The sequence below is a fragment of the Phalacrocorax carbo genome, chromosome 1 (assembly GCF_963921805.1).
Source record: "Phalacrocorax carbo chromosome 1, bPhaCar2.1, whole genome shotgun sequence".
NCBI lineage: Eukaryota > Metazoa > Chordata > Aves > Suliformes > Phalacrocoracidae > Phalacrocorax > Phalacrocorax carbo.
The window spans coordinates 183,760,957-183,779,450 of record NC_087513.1 but is presented as its reverse complement, the minus strand read 5'-3'; the positions used below and the strand labels follow the sequence as shown (position 1 = coordinate 183,779,450).

Here is an 18,494-nt window from a genome sequence, read left to right as displayed (position 1 = left end):
GTAGCCATTATGTCCTGCCTAGGATGGCGGGACTGTAAGGACAACAAAAACAGAAGCAAACAATTTATCATCTGACTGGAGCAGTGGAAAACCTTGCAGCTACAACCCTGACATCTGCATATGCTAGATGTTCTTTGTTATTCTCTAAAACACAAACATGAATAAATAATTCCCCGGTACTTCAAGATACCAGCAATAATTTCCTGTAGCACGGCTGACTTTCTGGGACTGCGCAGTCTCCACAACCTAACTATCAAGCCTTTAAAAGAAAATTAATAATTAAAAAAAAAAGCAGCTGCAAAAGTACAGCTCTGGGTCCAGCACAGTTTAGCTAAGGGCGGCGCCTGGCTGTTCTCCCTTAGGAGAGGGTTTGATGGGGAACATTACGATCCCTCCCCCATCCTCTTGCTCTGTATAAAGGCCAAACAATAATAGTAATACTAACATTGCCGTGCTGTAACTTCTGTGCATATCTGTAGGCTCGCCTCTGGCTATATCAAATACTTTATCTGTGATTAATAGCATTCCTTGCATAGAAACTTCTACAAATCTCAGCTTCATTCTTGATTTAATTTTTTTTTCCCTGATAAATACGGAGATTAAAATATCCAGTGTGAACAGTGGGTATTTTTTTTTCTTCTTCCCATTATGTGTTTATTATTCATGAATGTGTTGCAACATCCAAAAATGTAATGAGTGACTCACAGAATGAGAAGAGGAAAAATAGAGTTATAGCTTTTTAATGAGGATTCCTCAGCGGACTACAGTGTGTCCCAGTTAAGAAACCACTGTTTGACTGTATAAAACCCACCCAGTCCTTCCTTTTATGTTCCTTCTGTGTGTGTTTGCAACATAGTTTCACTTGGTATATATTTCTAGTCGTCCATTTGGCTGATTTTTTTTTTTCTGTCTTATATCAGGGATGACAAAATTCTGTCATTAAAAACAAAACAAAAACTGCAGAACAACACGTTTACAAAGAATTCTGGATTTTTTGTGTGTGTTACAAAGGAGAAGAGCGAAGGCTAAGTTTCCTGTTACTGGCATAGTAATATCTCTAATAGTTTTAGATAGAGCTTGTATTCTTAAAAATTACCCTTGCAAGGACTCCAGAGCAAATATAGCCATCCCGTTAAAGCAACAGAGTTCTGAAGGAGTGTTGTAGTGGGGGATCTGAAGCTCACCTTGTGGGATGATGTCTAGCACTGACCTCCTTAAAGAATCAACGTTGACTTTTTTTTCTGGATTGTTTCTTATTCTTGGAAAAATCTAACCTTTTCTTTCATATGTATGTTTTTAAAATTTAATGGTGTTTATTCATGCCTGGTATTCCCTCACCTTTGTGTCTTCCTTGCACAATAGCTGGAAACCCATGTTTGCTTAAAAGGTTTGTTTTGAGTGCAAATTCATAGAAATAGATAGGCACCTAATACTTGTTTTTCAAACCAGCTGTACGCCCAGGTGATCATTTCCCTTGGAAAGCTTTGGATCTAGAGTAATCTTACTGCAGTCAGGATTGTATAGTCTTACATGATATTAAAGTGTATTTTTAAAGAATTTTCAGGGCTGTTACACTGCGTGAAAATTTGGGATAAAAACATTGCATTGCTATACCCTTGCTGGTTCTCTTAGGATATCCAGTAATTACTGTCATACCAAAATGAGGTCATTTTGGCTTTCGTTGTCGCAAGTATGTTGTAGTGAGGTGTTCTGTACGTCAAATAGCATTACTGTTACAGTGCATAGCTATACTTGGGCATTAAGTAGAACTACACTATCTTCTGCCTTGTTTCAGAAACTGCTTCTGTCTTTTCAAGCAGTAAGCTCCTCTAGGTAAAAAAAAATCCAGATAGAGCTACCCATTTGTTGGTATAAAATATATTTCTCTACCCATTTACTTCCCAGTCTTTCCATTAGTTGCCTTATTTGTTGTAGGGCCCATGCTGGAACAGGGTTTAGAGATGGTATTGAAAGATGAAAGGGATGTTGGCCTTTTTGGATCAGTTTAGTGATCCCTAATGGAGGACTGGGAAGCAGCAATTTATAAGTGAGTTGGGTTTCAGGATGCAGCAGCTTTAACTGTCTGCCTGAATGTGGCTAGTGATAACATTAGGTGAGGCACGATGATTTCTTCTGTCACCTGAGAAAACCAGGTAATGTTGCATGTGATTTACAAACATTTGCAGATGGTGGTTTCACTCGTTCTGTTTTGTGATTTTTTGGGGGTTCTAAAGCCTGCTGAGAGAAGTAGTGTCGGCTATAAACTTGTCCTGTCCTTATTTTGATTGTCTGACTGCCTTAGAGCTCTGGGTTTACAAGTGTTACTTCTGTTGCATCTACTGGCAGGTGTGTTTATAGGATGTTAGATGACTTTCAGTGCACTTTCCAAAACAAATGGGCAAGTAGCGCACAAAGGGAGGGTGGAACAGAGCTAGCTCAGGTCTGAGAGCCATGGGTTAAGTGGCGTCTTTATCCCTTCTCTCTGCCTGCAGCATACCCCAGGTAACATGCCTTGAGCTTCCCCCCCCCCCCCCCCCCGCTATTGTGGAATCATGTGAGTCTTAGGGTGAAAATTGACTTTAGTGCTGGCCCAGTCTAGTAGTTCCTTAACACCCACAGAGGGACACCCTATATCCTTTGCTGGCAGTGCTCATCACAGTCTTTCTGAGCTGATTCAAGGGCAGCCTGTGCTCCCCACCCACCCCAGTCAGCTTTCTGCCACAGTAATGTGTTTAATGGGACCAGCAGAGGGTTTAATAGGTACCACATGGACCAAAAACGGTGCAAGGAGAGGATGGGGAGAGAAAAGTGTGGTTGGGGTTGGTAGAGAAGTGTCAGAGAGAAGCAGGAGCCTGTAGCTTCTGGCTGAGAGTGAATCAGAGATGATCCTGTGTCGGAGCTGTATTTACTACATGGATTTTTGCAATTCTTTCCCTCCAAAGCCTGCTTGTCAGTAGAAGGGAGGATATAACCACGTTTTAAACCATTCTCAGAAACACTGAGAAGCATACTCCTCAGCACAGGCAAAGCCATAACAAAAGGAGGAAGGAAGGAACTTAAAAGAGCAAGGAAAAGTGACTATATAAGTAGATTTTCCTAGAGGCTTGTCATCTGTGGGATGTGACTAGGGAATACCTTAGAGGTGATCCAAGAAGAGTTTGTGCAAGGCTGTACAAGGTCAGGGGTTTGTTGCTGTGCTGCTGGCAAAGGCAGCCACCTTGCCAAATTGGCCTGCACTAGGAAACACTGGAGGCAAACTTGGAAGCGTAAAATGGATGAGTTTAAAGCTGACTGGTGCTCCGTTGTGAATCCATTTAATTTCAAACACCTTTATTGCTCCTTCTGCTACCAAGGCATAGTTTCTGGAGGCTTGGGAGTTTCCTGACCACAGACTTACGAAAGACTCTTGTGTATTCTGAAAGATGACATTTACTATCTGAAGGATTCCAGTTAAGCATAGGATGGCGAGGATACTTTCCCTCCCAGCATTTGAAGAGAACAGTGGCTTGTTCATACATGCTTTGTTTACTACCACCTTTCCTTTCCTACAATTCAAGTAAAGTTCAGAAGACCATCACAGTGAAAAAATAGACTGTTTTCTCTCAAATTCATTGTGCTCTACTGTCAGCCTATACTCAGCGTGCACTAAAACATCACTGAACCATACTTTTAAATTGCAAATTAAGAACTGATAGCTGCGTGGGCTGTACTCCAGGTATGCAAAACCCTGGGTTCCACATTTCTCCTTCGAGATGCTTTTTTTTACCAAAACCTCTGAAAACGCAAGACGTTTGTAGATGGTAATCAGTTGTCTTAAAAATATCGTAAGCGTATGGTCTGAATTTGTGATTCAGTCGTCAAATAACAGTGATGAGAACTTTTCTATACCTAATGTAGTGTAGCAGAGACTTCCTCTGGGGACGGGAGTAAGCTACCTTATAATCTCCTGATGCAGTTTCTCCATGCGTAAATATTTAGGTCATGTGATCTTTTTGGATTTCAGTAAAGCTTTCGATAACTGTCTCTCACAGTATCCTCCTGGACAAAATGTCCAGCATACAGCTGGATAAACACGTAATGCAGTGGGTGAGCAATTGGCTGATGGGTCGGGCTCAAAGGGCCATAGTAAATGGGGTTCCATTGGGCTGGTGGCCAGTCACTAGCGAGTTTCCACAGGGATCCATCTTGGGGCCGGTACTCCTTAATCTCTTTGTAAATGACTTGGATGCAGGACTGGAAGGAATAATAATTAAGTTTGCTGGCCACACAAAATTGGGAGGAGCTGTTGACACTCTTGAGGGCAGAGGGACCTGGACAGACTGGAGAGCTGGGCAATCACCAACCATATGAAGTTTAACAAGAGCAAGTGCTGGATTTTACACCTGGGGCACGGCAACCCTGGATGTACAGACAGGCTGGGGAACGAGAGGCTGGAGAGCAGCTCTGCAGAGAGGGACCTGGGGGTTCTGGTCAATGGCAAGATGTACACGAGCCAACAGTGTTCTTTGGCAGCCAAGAGGGCCAACTGTGTCCTGGGGTGCATCAAGCACTGCTTTGCAGCCGGTTGAGGCAGGGGATTGTCTCACTCTACTCTGTGCTGGTGCGGCCTCACCCCGAGTGCTGTGTGCAGTTTTGGGTGCATTAAGAATACAAAGCTACTAGCGAGCGTCCAGAGGAGGGCCACGAAGTTGGTGGAGGGTTTAGAGGGGAAACCATATGAGGAACAGCTGAAGTCACTCAGTTTGTTCAGCCTGGAGAAGAGGAAATTGAGGGGAGACCTCATCGCGGTCTGCAGCTTCCTCACAAGGGGCGGGGGGAGGCAGGGGCTGATCTCTTCTCTCTGGTGACCAGTGACAGGACCCGATGGAATGGCAGGAAGACGTGCCAGGGGAGATTTAGGTTGGATATTAGGAAAAGGTTCTTCACCCAGAGGGTGGTGGAGCACTGGAACAGGCTCCCCAGGAAGGCAGTCATGGCACCAAGCCTGGCCATATACAGGAAGCTCTTGGACAATGCCTGCAGAGCCATGGTGTGCATTTGGGGCTGTCCTGTGCAGGGACAGGAGTTGGACTTGATGATCCTCCTGCGTCCCTTTCAACTCGGGACATTCTGTGATTCTATGATTATGCATCCAGCAGTGTTAGAAACCCACAATAGTTTCAGTCTGTATTTTATGTGGCACTTACCACAGCCGGAGGTGCCAGTCCACAAATCCAAAGTACCAGGATGGTAGCATCGTGATTAGATATATATTATATTACAAATGTTGTGGCAGTGCTACTACTGTTTCTTGGTGTTGTATTCAAGGAGAAAGGAAGGTGCAGAGTTTGGGTGCTAACTCAACACTTGGGTGAAGGCTGGTTCAAGTGTTGTCCTCCTGTATACATATGGTGTGATCTTGGGCATGTCCATTGCTTGGGTGTTCTTCCCTGCCATGCTTGTGAATGGAATTATTAGGATTTCCTTCCTACAGGGATGCCTGAGATTAAATACATTGCAAAGCTCGAGATACTGGGAACCTAAAAAAACAAATATGGAAATGGAAGTTCCTTAAATCATATTTTTATCCAGTGTTGAGCCAGAGTTTGATGAGGCCCCAAGCCTGTGCGTGTTGGTGGTATGAGCCTGAGCTGAGAGCAGGATGGTGGGATCTCCTCTTGCAATAGTGGAGGGGAGTTACAGCATCTCAAGCTGCTTTAGGAATGGCACCATGGGGTCCCATGTAAATGGGGGCTTGCTAGCCTTCTCATGTGGTGACCTTGTGTATGATATAGCAGAAAAATAAAAAACAAAGAGCTTTTAAATCTAAAGATTCTGCTCCCTTCGTCAAAATAGTATTATTTCTTCCCCAACACCCATCCAAAATGAAAGCTGGTAACAGTCACAAACCTCTCTTTAGGCCCATTTTTATGAGACTAAAATGTATCTGACTCACATGGGGTAGCATACCTCCAGAGTGCATCTCTCTGGTACTCACTTGGCTTCAGAGCCTCACGCCATCCCTTGTGCAGGCAGGCTGCTGTGGTCCCCTCCTGTGTCTCCTGGGGAAGCATCCCGTCCCATCCCACTCTTGTAGACCCCTTGCTTTCAAAGCCAGTTGAGAAGGAGGGACAGCGATTACCAAACCAGGGCATGAAAAGAGAAGCAGCTTCCTCAGGGTCATGCATGAGGCCAGCAGAGGTGGGAGCCGCATGTAGGTCTCTGCCACCCCAGCTGGTGCGTGGCCCGCTTGGCTGCGCTGCTCCCTTTGGGGTGTCGTTTGCCATGTGTTTCTCTGGGAGCTGGGGCCAATGGCAATGTGAAAATTGTATCACACGTTATTTATTTATTTGTGCAGCCTTAACTTTTCTGCTGGTGGGTTCCACCCTCTGCTGCGCAGTGCGGCTGCACAAATATTTGTGCTGGGAAACGGTGGGAGTTGCTTAGCGCGAGGAATATGCAGTTGGGATGGAGCGGAGGGCTAAAGCTGTTTAAATTGGCGTAAGGCATGCTGTTGGTCAGTGTCTAGCTATGTCTTTTGGGCAAACAATGATCTGAGTTTCATAGAGATACTCATCCCAGCAGTGGGCAAGGTCACTTCTTTAAGCCAAAATTATAATTAGCAAGAAACCTGATACAGTTCCAGGGATGAACATCCACCTGCATTCTCTCTTGCTACGTATGTTTACATTTTACATATTCTTTTTAAAAAATACTGCTTCCAGATTTAGCTTAGAAACAGCAAAATGTTTGCATAGCTTGTGCTCATACATCACTACTAAATCGTTTTTCAATTTAGCTGATTGCCTGGATAAGACTGTGTTGGTTTTTTCCCCCGTAAAACATAACTATTAGACTTTCTTTAATAATTAAAATGGCAGTCTCCCTGTGCCAGTGTTACGGTTTCCTTGTGACCGCCGTGCACCTGGGTCAGATTTCTCCCCTCAGTGTCCCATGATTTCTAAACGGGTTTGCAGCACAAGAAACAAATACTTTTAGATGTAAGATTGGATTAGAATTAAGTTGTTTGAAAGAGGGAAAATACATCTGTTGCGAGAGGTGGAAAATATATAGTGACTAAAATAACATTGCGGTGTTTCCTCCACATGGCCTTTTTTTCAACCGAGAAACACAAATGAAGGCATATTTTGATAAAGAGCTCTAGTGAAGCTACTTTAGTAGTGTCTTAATTGATACCTTTAGTCAGTAAGTCATAAAAAATGTGCTACTACTTCTTTTCTTCAGATCTTCCACTAAAGCAGGCTGCAAAATAACATGATGAAATACATCTAGTAAAATTGTACCTGCATAACTGCTCTTTAAACAATAAACTGGGAACCCGTTTTGCCTTTGAGTGCCATAGGGACTGAATTACTTGGGAGTAAAACCAAAATTTTCTTCTCTGTTATTAAACATAACCAGTAGTTGGAGATATTGATGTCCATAAAACAATGAGTTTTGCTCAGTGAACGACTTATGGGACTACCGTTTAATTATTACAGGGGTGTGTGTTAATGACAGCTGCAGTTAATTGTATTTGGAATTATTTCAGTGCATTTTTGCTAGAAGTAGCTTCAGATGTTTACTCATGTCTTCTCTGCTCATTGCAAGGTCACCTCTGCTACTTTCTTTCCTCTCCTCTGCCTCCAAACTCCTTGCCCTGCAGTTACACCTGCTCGTTGTCTGCATGAGCTTGGGTCTTTGTGCCATGCCTTCCCTTACGGCCAGCGTGCTGCTTTGGACTCTGTCCTTCTGGAAGTCAGTGGAAAGCAAATGCACGTGCCAGCCTGCAAACAAAGCGTGTGCTGACCCTTCCCACTAAAACAAGGCGGAAATAATTCTGTCCTCACTCTCCACGCCGTGCTTTTCAGACTGAAGTTCTGTCGGGCTTTTTGGTGCGCCTGATGAGCTCGCAGAGCCCATCCAAAGCACTTACGTTGCCTTCGTCTACGCGCTGGGTGGCTTTCAGCACGTTGTTTGTTAGGCACAAGGGTTTGTTTAAAGAACATAAGGAGCGTATCGGAAACTGAGAATTAGATGCCTGTCAGTGCTTCAACGGACACTGCGCATTAACTACATTTGCCTGAGCTATTTAGGCACTCCGAAGTTTCGCTTTTTGTCCCGGGTTTAGCCAGTTCAGCACGAGCAAGACACCATAGGTAGAAAATACCAGATGTTCCACAGAAACGTGGTTATCTATTTGTTACTTATGAAGAAGAGCGGGGTGGGATGTTGCAGAAGGCCTCCTGGGTGCCATTGCTCTGACGCAGGCCACCCCAGCAGCCGAAGCGATGGAGAGGGGAGCCAGGCAGGAACCCCTCGGCGGCTGCAGCAGTGAAAAGGGGATGGTGGTGGGAGCCGCCTCGGCGGCCAGAGCCATGGAGAGGAGATGGTTGCCGGAGCTGCCTCTGCGGCTGGAGCAAGGGAGAGGGGATGGTGGTGGGAGCCGCCGCCATGACCCCAGCGCCGGTGCGAGGCGGGAGAGCGAGCCACACTTGCTCAGGCTCTTCACACGAGGGGAGGCGAAGCGGGGCGCGAAGCCGGCCGTCCCCTCTCTGGCCGCCGAGCCGCCCCGCGCAGCCTGCCAGCGCAGCCCGCTCCGCTCGCCGGGCCGGGCCGCCGCCACCTGCGGGCCGGGCCCGGCGGAGCGCTGGCCGCCGCCCGGGGCGTGTCGTGTCGAGCCGAGCCGCGCCGCGTCGAGCCGCCCGGCCCCGCGGTGAGTCACCGGCCGGGGCCCGGGCACCACTTCCCCCCCTCGACAGGAGCCATTTTAGCTGCACGAAACTGCGGGGCGGCCGGGGCGGCGCCGCAGGCCCCGCGGCGAGGCGGTACGTGCTCCCCGGGGAGGGAAGGGAAGGGAAGGGCGGGAGGGAGGCCGGGCGGCCGGGGGGGACGCGGCTTCCCCGGGGCTCCCGGCCTCCGCCGGCCTCGACGTGCTGGTCGCGCCCCGAGGAGCTCTCCTCAGCCGTCTGGGGAGGTCTGGGGGGAAAAAGGGAACTTCTGGTGAAGTGCAGCACCGGGGCGCGCTTGGGAAAAGGCAAAAAAAGAAATAGAGGCGCCGGTAAAAGCGACGTTTTGGGGCGGCGGGACGGTGGCGGGCTGCCTGTCGCTCCGGGCGAAGGGCGCTGCGGCCGCCGCTGTGCTTCTCTGAACAGCACGCTTTGCAAGTGTCACAGCCGATTTGTAATTTTGCTGTGTTTCATAATTTTGTCGCCTTTGAAGCGCGTGGAGGTGTCAGGCGGGCTGCCGATCCTTCAGTCGCCGCACAGCTGGCTGTACCATAAACGAAATTTATTTATTCTGAAATAAATTTATTCTGGACCCGGTGAGCATGTAGCAGAGGATGGTCCAAAGCGATATGGGCCAAGTGTTACCCATCAGCGCTGCCGCATTGAGCACCTTTGCTCCGCTGCCGCTCGCCCAGTGTGGTCCGGAGCGACTTTTAAGATGGCAGGTTTGTCGTTTCAAAGGTGGATCACACTCTGCGCCCGCGACCTGAAACTGCGGTTCTGTTTCTGCCAAAGCGAACACATTCAGCAGCTGCCGCGGCGGTGTCGTTTCAAAATAGAGTTAAATTGTTTTCTGTAGGACAAAAAATGGGCAGGTACTCACCTTATCCTGAAAATGATTAAGAAACTATAGTAATGGGGATGGTGTACATGGCAGAGAGACAGGCCAATTATAAAATGGGCTTAGGGGCAGTTGTAATGGGAGAAGAAAATCCCGGAGGTAATTGCGGTGTGTCAAATTGCTTTTTAAACTTCCAGTGGATGAAACCCACCTTGATTCTCCTAATTATGTACTTCTGAACTCTAGCACAATATTTTGAAAAAGATTAAGTGTTTCCACCTTGCTTGTAGTTGAACAGAAATGCAGAATAATATCTTTAGAAGTTTTGTCTTTGTGTATAACTTTGGACCCAATATTTCAGTCTTTCAGTTGAGAAATAAACTTGAATATCTCCTTACTGATAATGAAATGACAGGGAGCTCAAACTGTTGCGCACAGTAGAATACTTCTCAGTTTCATTTACTGTATGGAGCCTATATCTGAGAAGTATAATGGAGTCTTGCTTAATACTGCAGTTGGTTGCAGGGGAGGGAGAGAGGGAGGCAACCATTAAGTAGATGGTCATGTTTTGGGTGAGGCTGTCTCTTGTCTTCACCCTTTCCAGTGTTCACCTGTGTCTTCCTTCTGCATCCTAGGGTACGGTGTGTTTTTACCATCTTTTGATTTTATGTTTTGCACTTTTTCTTTCTAAAAGCAACAGTTTTTGCAAAGGTTTGGGAGATTTATTTGGTGCATTGTTTCATGTTGAAAAATCTACAGAGGAAATGATAAATCTACAGAGGAACCACCTGGAAAAAAATTGTTTTGAGTTAGTGATAGAAGTTTTTAACTGACAAGTTCTTTAGGGTATTTGTATCTTCCTTTTCTTCATGAGTTTTATTTTCAGATCTTAGGGCTGAGGCAACAACGGTCTGCCGTGCTTGCAACTGGCAGAGCATGAACCTCCCTTTTCTTACCTCTTTCTTCCCCTCCTTTCTGCTGTACTGGACCCTGTTGAGACACCGAGCCTTAAAAATCCAAGTTATCCTAAGCTGGCTCCCAAGCTGCAGCTGCTTATCTTGGGCAGAAAGCTTTTTGCGTGCTAAAGGGTAAGTAGCTGCTGCTGCTGCTTTCTCTCTAGAAGGGCTTCACAGAGGAGCAGTTCCTCTTTGAAGGCACAGCTGCCATGTTCAGGCCCTTGCTGCTGCGCAAGGGCTATGCGAGGGCTACAGAAGCATCTGAGGTGCAGCGGTGGAGCTAGGAAAATGAGATTTGAAAGTCCACCAAGCCTAACAGATGACAGCTTTGACAGATCTTCTAGAAGGCAGAGAAGTGAATTAGAAGGGACAGAGAAATGGCATTAGTTTTTGTTGATTTTTATAGCTGAAGCCTGTGTTTGTCTCAAAAAAAAAACAAAACAAAGAAAAAATAATCTTCCCCCCCCCCCCCACCTAAGACAGGGATCTTTCGGTTTGGATTGAGTTTGTGGTTGTTGAGAGATGAGCCGTGGGAGTGGTATCATTAGATGCCAGCTAGCTTGAACATTATTTCCAGACCCACACTTTTACAGAAGTGCCTGCTTTCTAATGTGCTCTTTTTTTTCATCTGCTGAATATTAGAATTGCCAGGTCCATGATCTTGGTGCTCCAATGAGAAAAAAAAAAAGTAAACGTCCAGATTTTAAGAATGTTGTTGGCCTGGTATAACCAGATGTTTCAGTGTTGCTCTGAACTCGTACCTCAGTGGACACTTCTGTGTATTCTAAAAAAAAAATACACGAGGTGTATAAGTGCACCCTTTTCTCTCTTTTCAGCACAGCTGCATTCGAGGTGAGCTGACAGAAAAGACTTTGTAAGAAAAATGCAGGATTTCCCTCTGTACTGGGGAGAAGCTTTGATCTCCAAATGAGCTTTCGCTTCTTGCAAGTGCTAGCAAAAGTTTCTCAGCTTTCACTGGCAGATTTTGTTGTTTTCACTGACAGTTTTGGTAACTTGCTGGAGTTTTTTTGGGCGTGCAAGGAGCAGCAAGGACTTTTCCCTGCCGGAGTGATTCAGTGCAGGAGTGGCAGTAGGTGGAGTTCATGTTTCCAGCCGTGGTTACAGTCCAGTCTGTAAGCGCTGAAACTTTGCTACCATACGCCAGTGATTTACTGTGCTTATCCTTTTAATGCCAGTGATGTACTTTAGAGATTATTTGCTTCCTTAAATCTTACTTAAATGTTGCTTTCTTAAATCTTACTTAAATGTTCCTTCACAGATAAAGTAGTTGACAGAGACTTATACATAGTGAAATTTGAAGTCTTTTGCTTATCAAAAGTCTGCAGCGGCCATGTGAAAGGCTCTAGATGTTCTCACTCTCCTGACCTGACTGGGCTAGTCTTTGTAGACTAAAAATTACTTATTTTTCAATACAGGCCCTGTCCTGTGGCAAAGCTTCCCACTGTGTCAGCCTTTGTGCTAAAAGCATCCTATTAGATGAGGACTCGAGTTTATGCATTCTTACCTTGATGTGCTTTAGGCCTTAACTACCTACCAGCTATCTTTAGTGATGAATCGGATGGCTAGAGCTCAGGTCATTTATTTGTCCGTAAAGAGATCAGTTATCCTGGGTCACGTGTGATTTTGTACTAGGTTCAGGTTTGAACGTGAAAACGATAGTTGCTTTGTTAGCCTGGGAAGAACCTCCTATTCTTAAACTGGCATGTAAAAATTATTTATTTCTGTATTGGGGGAAAAATATTACGGTGAAGATAATTTGCTAGGGGTAGGAGTACTAAATACATAGGTTGGAAACTGTGGGAAAGAGTTGTTTTTAGATGGATTGAATGTCACACTCTGCTTCTATAATTAGACACTTTAGCCTATTTCTAGAACACCCTATATTTAACTCATCGTCAACATTTCTCTGTGAATATACCAAATATATTTTTTTCTTCTGAGGGGAACGTTTTGCGCTTCTTGAATGGTTACCGTTAGCGTACTAACGGTCTCATCGCTTCATTTGCAAGCTCCTTCCGCATTTGCCTCGCTTGTGTGGTGGTGGTTTGACTTCTTAAGTGGGCGCGGTATAAATGTCACCCCACATGAAACTGGGTTTTAGAATTGGAAGAAAGGGGTGAGCTAGGTCGATTTAAATTGTTGTCTGCTGTTGAGAGAAATAAGCATCTTAATATATATTGTGGCTGCATATACTGTTTTGTCATGCTGCATGTTCCTCTAGAATTACTTGTGTTTTTGTGTTTTTAATGGGATCTTTTGACACAGTTAATAAAGCTGATGGGTTAGGAGAAAGCTACCTTGCTTTTATGAGCTTTGTATCAAGTCACTTCTGCTGTTCTCCAGATCCTGGCTATCCCTGTGTTTATTCAGTTTTATATTGCAGCTAGGGAAAGAAGCAGCAAAACGTGATTGTGAAACTACGGTTACAACTTGTGATACCCAGGGCTGACCGCTGACAGAAAATTAATGTTTAACTTGCTCCTCCAACCAGACTCAATTTCAAATTAAAAGCAAGTCGACAAGGATACTGTTAGTTTTCTCCTCTTTGTGCGTGCTACATGTGCTGCAATAGGTCATTTTGGAGCTAACAGGAATAGTTTCCCAAGGATGTGATGGCATGGTTTGTTTTTAGTGGAGGCTGTCTTTATGACCAGAATACGACCTTCTTAGGAGGAGCTTTCATGAAAACTGTGTCTTGAAGGCACCAGGCCTTGCACATTGTCTGCTGCAGGCAGAATTTTGCCCGACATTGTCCTTGGAGGTGGTGGTTATGTTATCCACTCCCGTTCTCTTGGTACATTTGCTGTATTGTGCTGTTACTTTCCCTCCCTCTCCAGAGCCTCTGTAAACTGTTTACTCTCTGTAGATATTCAGGCTTTGTCACAGTGCCTGTAAATTAAGTATGCAAATGAGGGTATTAGCTATCAAGAAAATAATCACGAATCTTACATGCTGTGGAGTGTGAAGGGTGGCAAACCTGCACGAATTGCAAGAATTTATTTCCCTGTCTCCCAGTGCCTCCGAACCAGCTTGTCGAGAGCTCTGTGAGCCCAGCAAGGTTCTCCAGGCACCCTTGGTGGTGTGCTGCTGAGAGGCTGCCATCCTGGGATGGTTTTCTTCTTTTTTTCTTTTTCAAAAAACCAACCAACTTCTGTTTATTTCAAAAAGAGAAAAGAAGGAACTATAGAGAGGAAGTCTCTGTTTGGGGGCTTTTTTTCTTTACAAAGGTGGTTTGGACATATGAATGAAAATGAAACTTTCTGTCTTGAGAAACAGACTCAAGTTTGACTGCTAGGGATGGCTTGTGGCATTTTAAAAATATGGGCCCTTTTCTATGCAAAAATGTATATTTCTTTTAGTATCAGCTAAAAGCAACAATGAAATAAGTTGCTTTTGAAGCAACTAAGTGAAATACAATTTTAATTTGTCTGATGGGGCTGTAATGTAGAAAGCTGTTAATTCGGACCATTTAAAAATGGACTGTGGAGGGATCTCCTGAGAAGAAAACTGAGAAGAAAGTTGCTGTTGATAGAATATTTTCCTAAATGTGCACTTCTGAAAGACGTACATCTAATTACAAATGCTTGATGCAATACAACATTCTACCATTTTCCATAAAATAGAAAGCTAATTGTCTTTTAATACGATCCTTCAGATGAGCTGTATTAAGTGTTGTTTCAGTGGTAATGGACTAGAAATAATTCTCAACAGTAAGAAATGTCGGACAACTTTTGCCAAACTACAGGATAAGGGCTCAGTCTTACAAATGTTTTGTTTAAAAATAATAGGGATATTTGCAGAAAAAGTTTAATACTTTTGAAGCCACATAGTTAGAAAGGGTATATTTTGTGTCTAGATTCTGATGTTTGTAATGTTAAAGCTTCTTGCGGGTGCCCTGCATTCAAGTGGACTTAGGAAGCATTGTGTTAATTTGTGCTGCCAGGCTTCGTAAACAGAAGAGCTATGACAACATTTTATTGATATACTGTGATTTCAAATGTGTGCATTTGAGGGGAGAGGCAGTAGCAGTTATTAGTTGCAAATAAGTAGCTGGGTAAAATAGCTGCTGCCCTGAGAGAAGAGGCCCAGAACCACTGATCCATACGTGCTGCACGGACACAGCATATCTGGAAAGAAAAATAATAAATCAATGGTTAAGTTTTGTGTGTTCATCTTTGCTGCCTTACATGTGGATCTCTAGATGGGTTGAAATCAGGAAAAAAGAAGACTGTGTGGAGAAAGCAGTTGGCTTTCTGACAGAGGCTGCCTTGGAAGAACCTGTTGTTACGTGCCTTTTGTGAGCAAGCCTGGTAATTTACTAACTGGATGGGAGAATGATGCTAGTGCCTCCAGTATCTCCACACACCGTGTGCTTACCCAGCTTAACAGCGCACTGAAGGTGCTTCAGCCTCACCCCAGCTGCTCATTTTCACTCCTAAGTGAAGGCTGCGTGCGTAGCCACCCTGGTCGTTTGGCGGCACATCCCGCTAATCCCATGCTGCAGTGGTTTACATGGATATGCCCTGAAGCACAGAAGGGATGTTTGGACGGAACAAGTTTTACTCTAGCAAGTTTTACTCGGGTAATGAACCGTCCTGGAGATGATGGGCTGTAAATCCTTAAATGGCTCATTTAACATCTGCCCAGGCCTTTAGCTTGCCCTTAGGTTCTTGACTCAACAGTAAACTGCACTAGTTGAGCTAAAGTTGCAATTTAAACTCTAGACCTATGTTTTTGTTAGCATATGAACTTGCACCAGTCTAATTTAATTTGAAAGGTATCCTTAGTGAAACAGTTAGAGGTGGGCAAGATTGTTCCTAGCTGCTTCCATGGCAAGAGTACTCATCAAGCTGCCTCAGTGCTGCTTGAGGGGTGCCACCCTCATTTTTCCTCCTGACAGCATAGTTTTTCCCTAGTGTTTTATTGCCCTCCCCTCCCATCCGCAGTCCGAACTGTTCATGTGAGCAACCCCTTATGTGGTTCTGCTAAGATGAGCCAAGTTGGCAGGTCAGGTATCCATGCCATGGGAAGTTGCTGGGCTGGTTGACTGAACCAGGTTAGGGATTGATTTTGGAGTGGTGGCGCTGGGGAGTTTGTAAGAGCTGGGATTGAGAAATAAGGGGGTAGGAACAAGTAGCACAGCTGTCCTTGGAAGGGGACTGCTGTCTGTGGTTACAGCTTCCACGATGTGATAATTAGGAGAGTTAACTCTCTTCTACCCGTCACATCTAGACTCTCTTAAAAATTTGTTTTTCAGGTGAGTTGTCTGAATACCACAGCGAGATCCTTTTGATTGGGAGGAAGAGCGTGTTAACTAATAAATTGGATTTTGCCCAAAATTATGTAGAGGTGTAAGTCTCGATAACATAAAATGGGAGGAAAAGGTTTTTGCTTGTTGGTTGGGGAACATGTGCAAATAAAAACTTTCGGTGGAGGGAGAAGCTTGGGCTTTTTTGTTCTTTTTCCTTCTGGGAGAAGAGAGGGAAGGAAATGCAGGCTGCGTCTTTTTGAAAGAATGTTAAGTTCTGGCTTTGTTTAAAAATATTCTAGTTATTCTTGTCTGCTAAATCAGGTTATTGAAATGAAATTATGACCTTTACTCTGAGCCTGAAACGATACAGGAGGAAAGCAGGTGTTTGGGAAGATTAAACCTCTTACCTCAGCTAGAAAATGTTCAGATAGAGCTGAAGCTCTAAGGATTCCCTATTCTTGCTGAGACTAAAAATGTAAGAACAAGGAAGAATTTAAAAAGTTGATTATGGTCAGTTGCCAAGAGCAATGCCATGATAAATTATTAACTCATTGCACTGTACTGCCTCGTAGTGCAAACAGAATAGCTAGTTATTGTGCTCTGCTTGGTAAGTCAACACTGTAAAAAATTCCTCAGTTATCTGGAAAATGTCTTCTTTGGGGTATTTATTAAAGGGACACTGTAGGATTAAAAAATCATGTTCCCTCCGTTGAAGCTAACAGTTAAACAATGGTTAAAACAAATAGAAATCCATGAAGGCAGTTTCCTTATTGCTGCCCAGGGGAGTCTGGTCAGCGGGTGTCGATCCGCTCGGTTTCACTTTTGCTCCTCTCTCTATATGGCGCTTTGGTGAGGTGTGATCCCTCCTACCTCCCCCAGAAAAACACTCCAGTAGCAAAGCAGTTAGACTACTAGTTGCAGAGACATGAGACAAGTTGGCTCATAGCTATTCTGCAGGAAAAGCAGTTCTGTGGAGACCACTCCTTCCCTGCTAGCTCCGAGTCGTAAGAAGAAATGCAGGGGGCAGGCTGTTCGGAGCACGTAGGTGCCTTGCTGATGCCACGCAGCAACAGCTTTGAGGAATAAATTTTCAATTTTGTGAGAATTTTCTGAGGGATCCCAATTTTTGTTTTGCTTTTATAAATATAAATACCACGACATTTACCTTTCCATTTTTGCTTAAAATATACAGAGCTTGAAAGCATAGATGATCTTAAGGTGTCTCAAAATAATTTCTCAAAGAACACCCCCACCGTTATTCTAGCATTATGCTTGTGTTACATTAATTTTTTTGGCTAATTTATTAGTGTATAATCAATATAATAGGGAGTATTGCAAATAAATTGTTTATGGTGTTATGCTTAGAGCTATTACAATAGTAATACAGCATGAAAATAAACACATATGAGAATTTTGAAATGTTTGCTGTAATAAAATCTGTAGTTCATTAGCAGGACACAGATGAACTTTCAGGGTTAAAAAGAATATCCAGCTTGAGAGTAAACCGTTTCTGGATCAGTGTCAGCATCTGCCACCCCAGTTTTCTTAGGAAAACATTGAATCCTGCCAGTACATGTTGCAAGATATGACCAACGTGACTTACAAACTAAGAAGCAAATCTACAAAATGCTGTTGGCTACGTAGTATTGTTGGAATCTGAGATGGAAAATAGGGTTTTTTTTCACTTCTAAGTCCTTTTGCCCATCAGCAAAATTTAGTAAGATTCAGATCATGCTGCAAGGCTTTTGTGTTCAGAAAGGCTTTTGAGCAACCATTACTTTGTATCTTTTTTTTAATTTGTTGGATGGTTGGGGTTACTTGAGTATTTGTCAAGGGTGGGACTTGTGCCTTAAGTGGACGTCAGAAATGCTGCAGAAACGAGCTTTCGCTACAAGGTCTTCCGCTGGCTTTCGGTTAGTGTCCGGTGAGTCCTGGTTTAGGGCTTTCGTTCTGACTCTCAAGGCATGAAGGGGTCAAGTGCCCAGTGACGTGGAGGGAACGTAGTTTGTCTTTTGAAGCACTGGACAGCTGCGGTTCTCTGGGATAACCCAGATGGTCACAGAGCTCAGATGGGAGCACGTGAAAGCTGGGGACAAAGCGTGCTTTGTTGCAGGAACCTAGTTACAGAACAGGTTTCTAGTTGGAAATGAGGAGAATCTGGAGTCTGGTCATTTTCAGGAAATTGCAGACCACTGACTTTGAGCTTGCTGTTCTACTAACAGTGCCAGTCACCGTGTGAAGGCATTTTTATTCCCAGCTGTTCTGGGATATGGGAATGGACAGCACCTTAGGATGGAACGTCCCAGTTCCATAAAGGGTTAAATCTGCCAGAAACACCTTTAAATCTGATGAAGACTTTTTTACTGCTTTTAAGTTTACACCGAAAATGCTCCTAGACTATAGCAGTAGAAGATAGCATTAAATCTACTGGATATCTACTGGTTGATATGTTTCCCAACTTAATTACGTGAGTGACGTGTCTTCTGTTGCTTTAGTTGGCAACCCTGCAGATACAGCTTGAAATTGGTTTTCCTCAGTTTTATACCACCAGATGGCCATTGGTGGAGGAAGGATACGAGGCCATTTTAATAATCTGTCATCCTACCTGGAAGCATAGTTTTTAGGCTGGCTAAGGAGAAGATGCTTTCTGACAGGTGACGTTATAGGATAATCTGAGACTGAGTGGAAGACTACTTAAGAGAGGCTGAGTGTAGCAT

The 18,494-nt window shown here is 44.3% G+C and overlaps 1 protein-coding gene across 5 annotated transcripts in view; it reads left to right on the top strand.

Moving 5' to 3' along the window:
* The window catches only part of ELF1 (E74 like ETS transcription factor 1), a 95,474-nt gene that overhangs the window by 15,105 nt on the left and 61,875 nt on the right, over nt 1–18,494 (top strand). For 2 of the 5 annotated variants that reach the window (XM_064440788.1, XM_064440791.1), the window contains exon 1: nt 8,628–8,807. The exons of 2 other annotated variants lie outside the window; for them this stretch is intronic. The gene's annotated coding sequence lies outside the window, so the exon portion shown is untranslated. Of the gene's footprint in view, nt 1–8,627; nt 8,808–8,878; nt 8,983–18,494 lie in introns of those variants that run through there. One more of the 5 variants, XM_064440793.1, reaches the window with a different exon arrangement.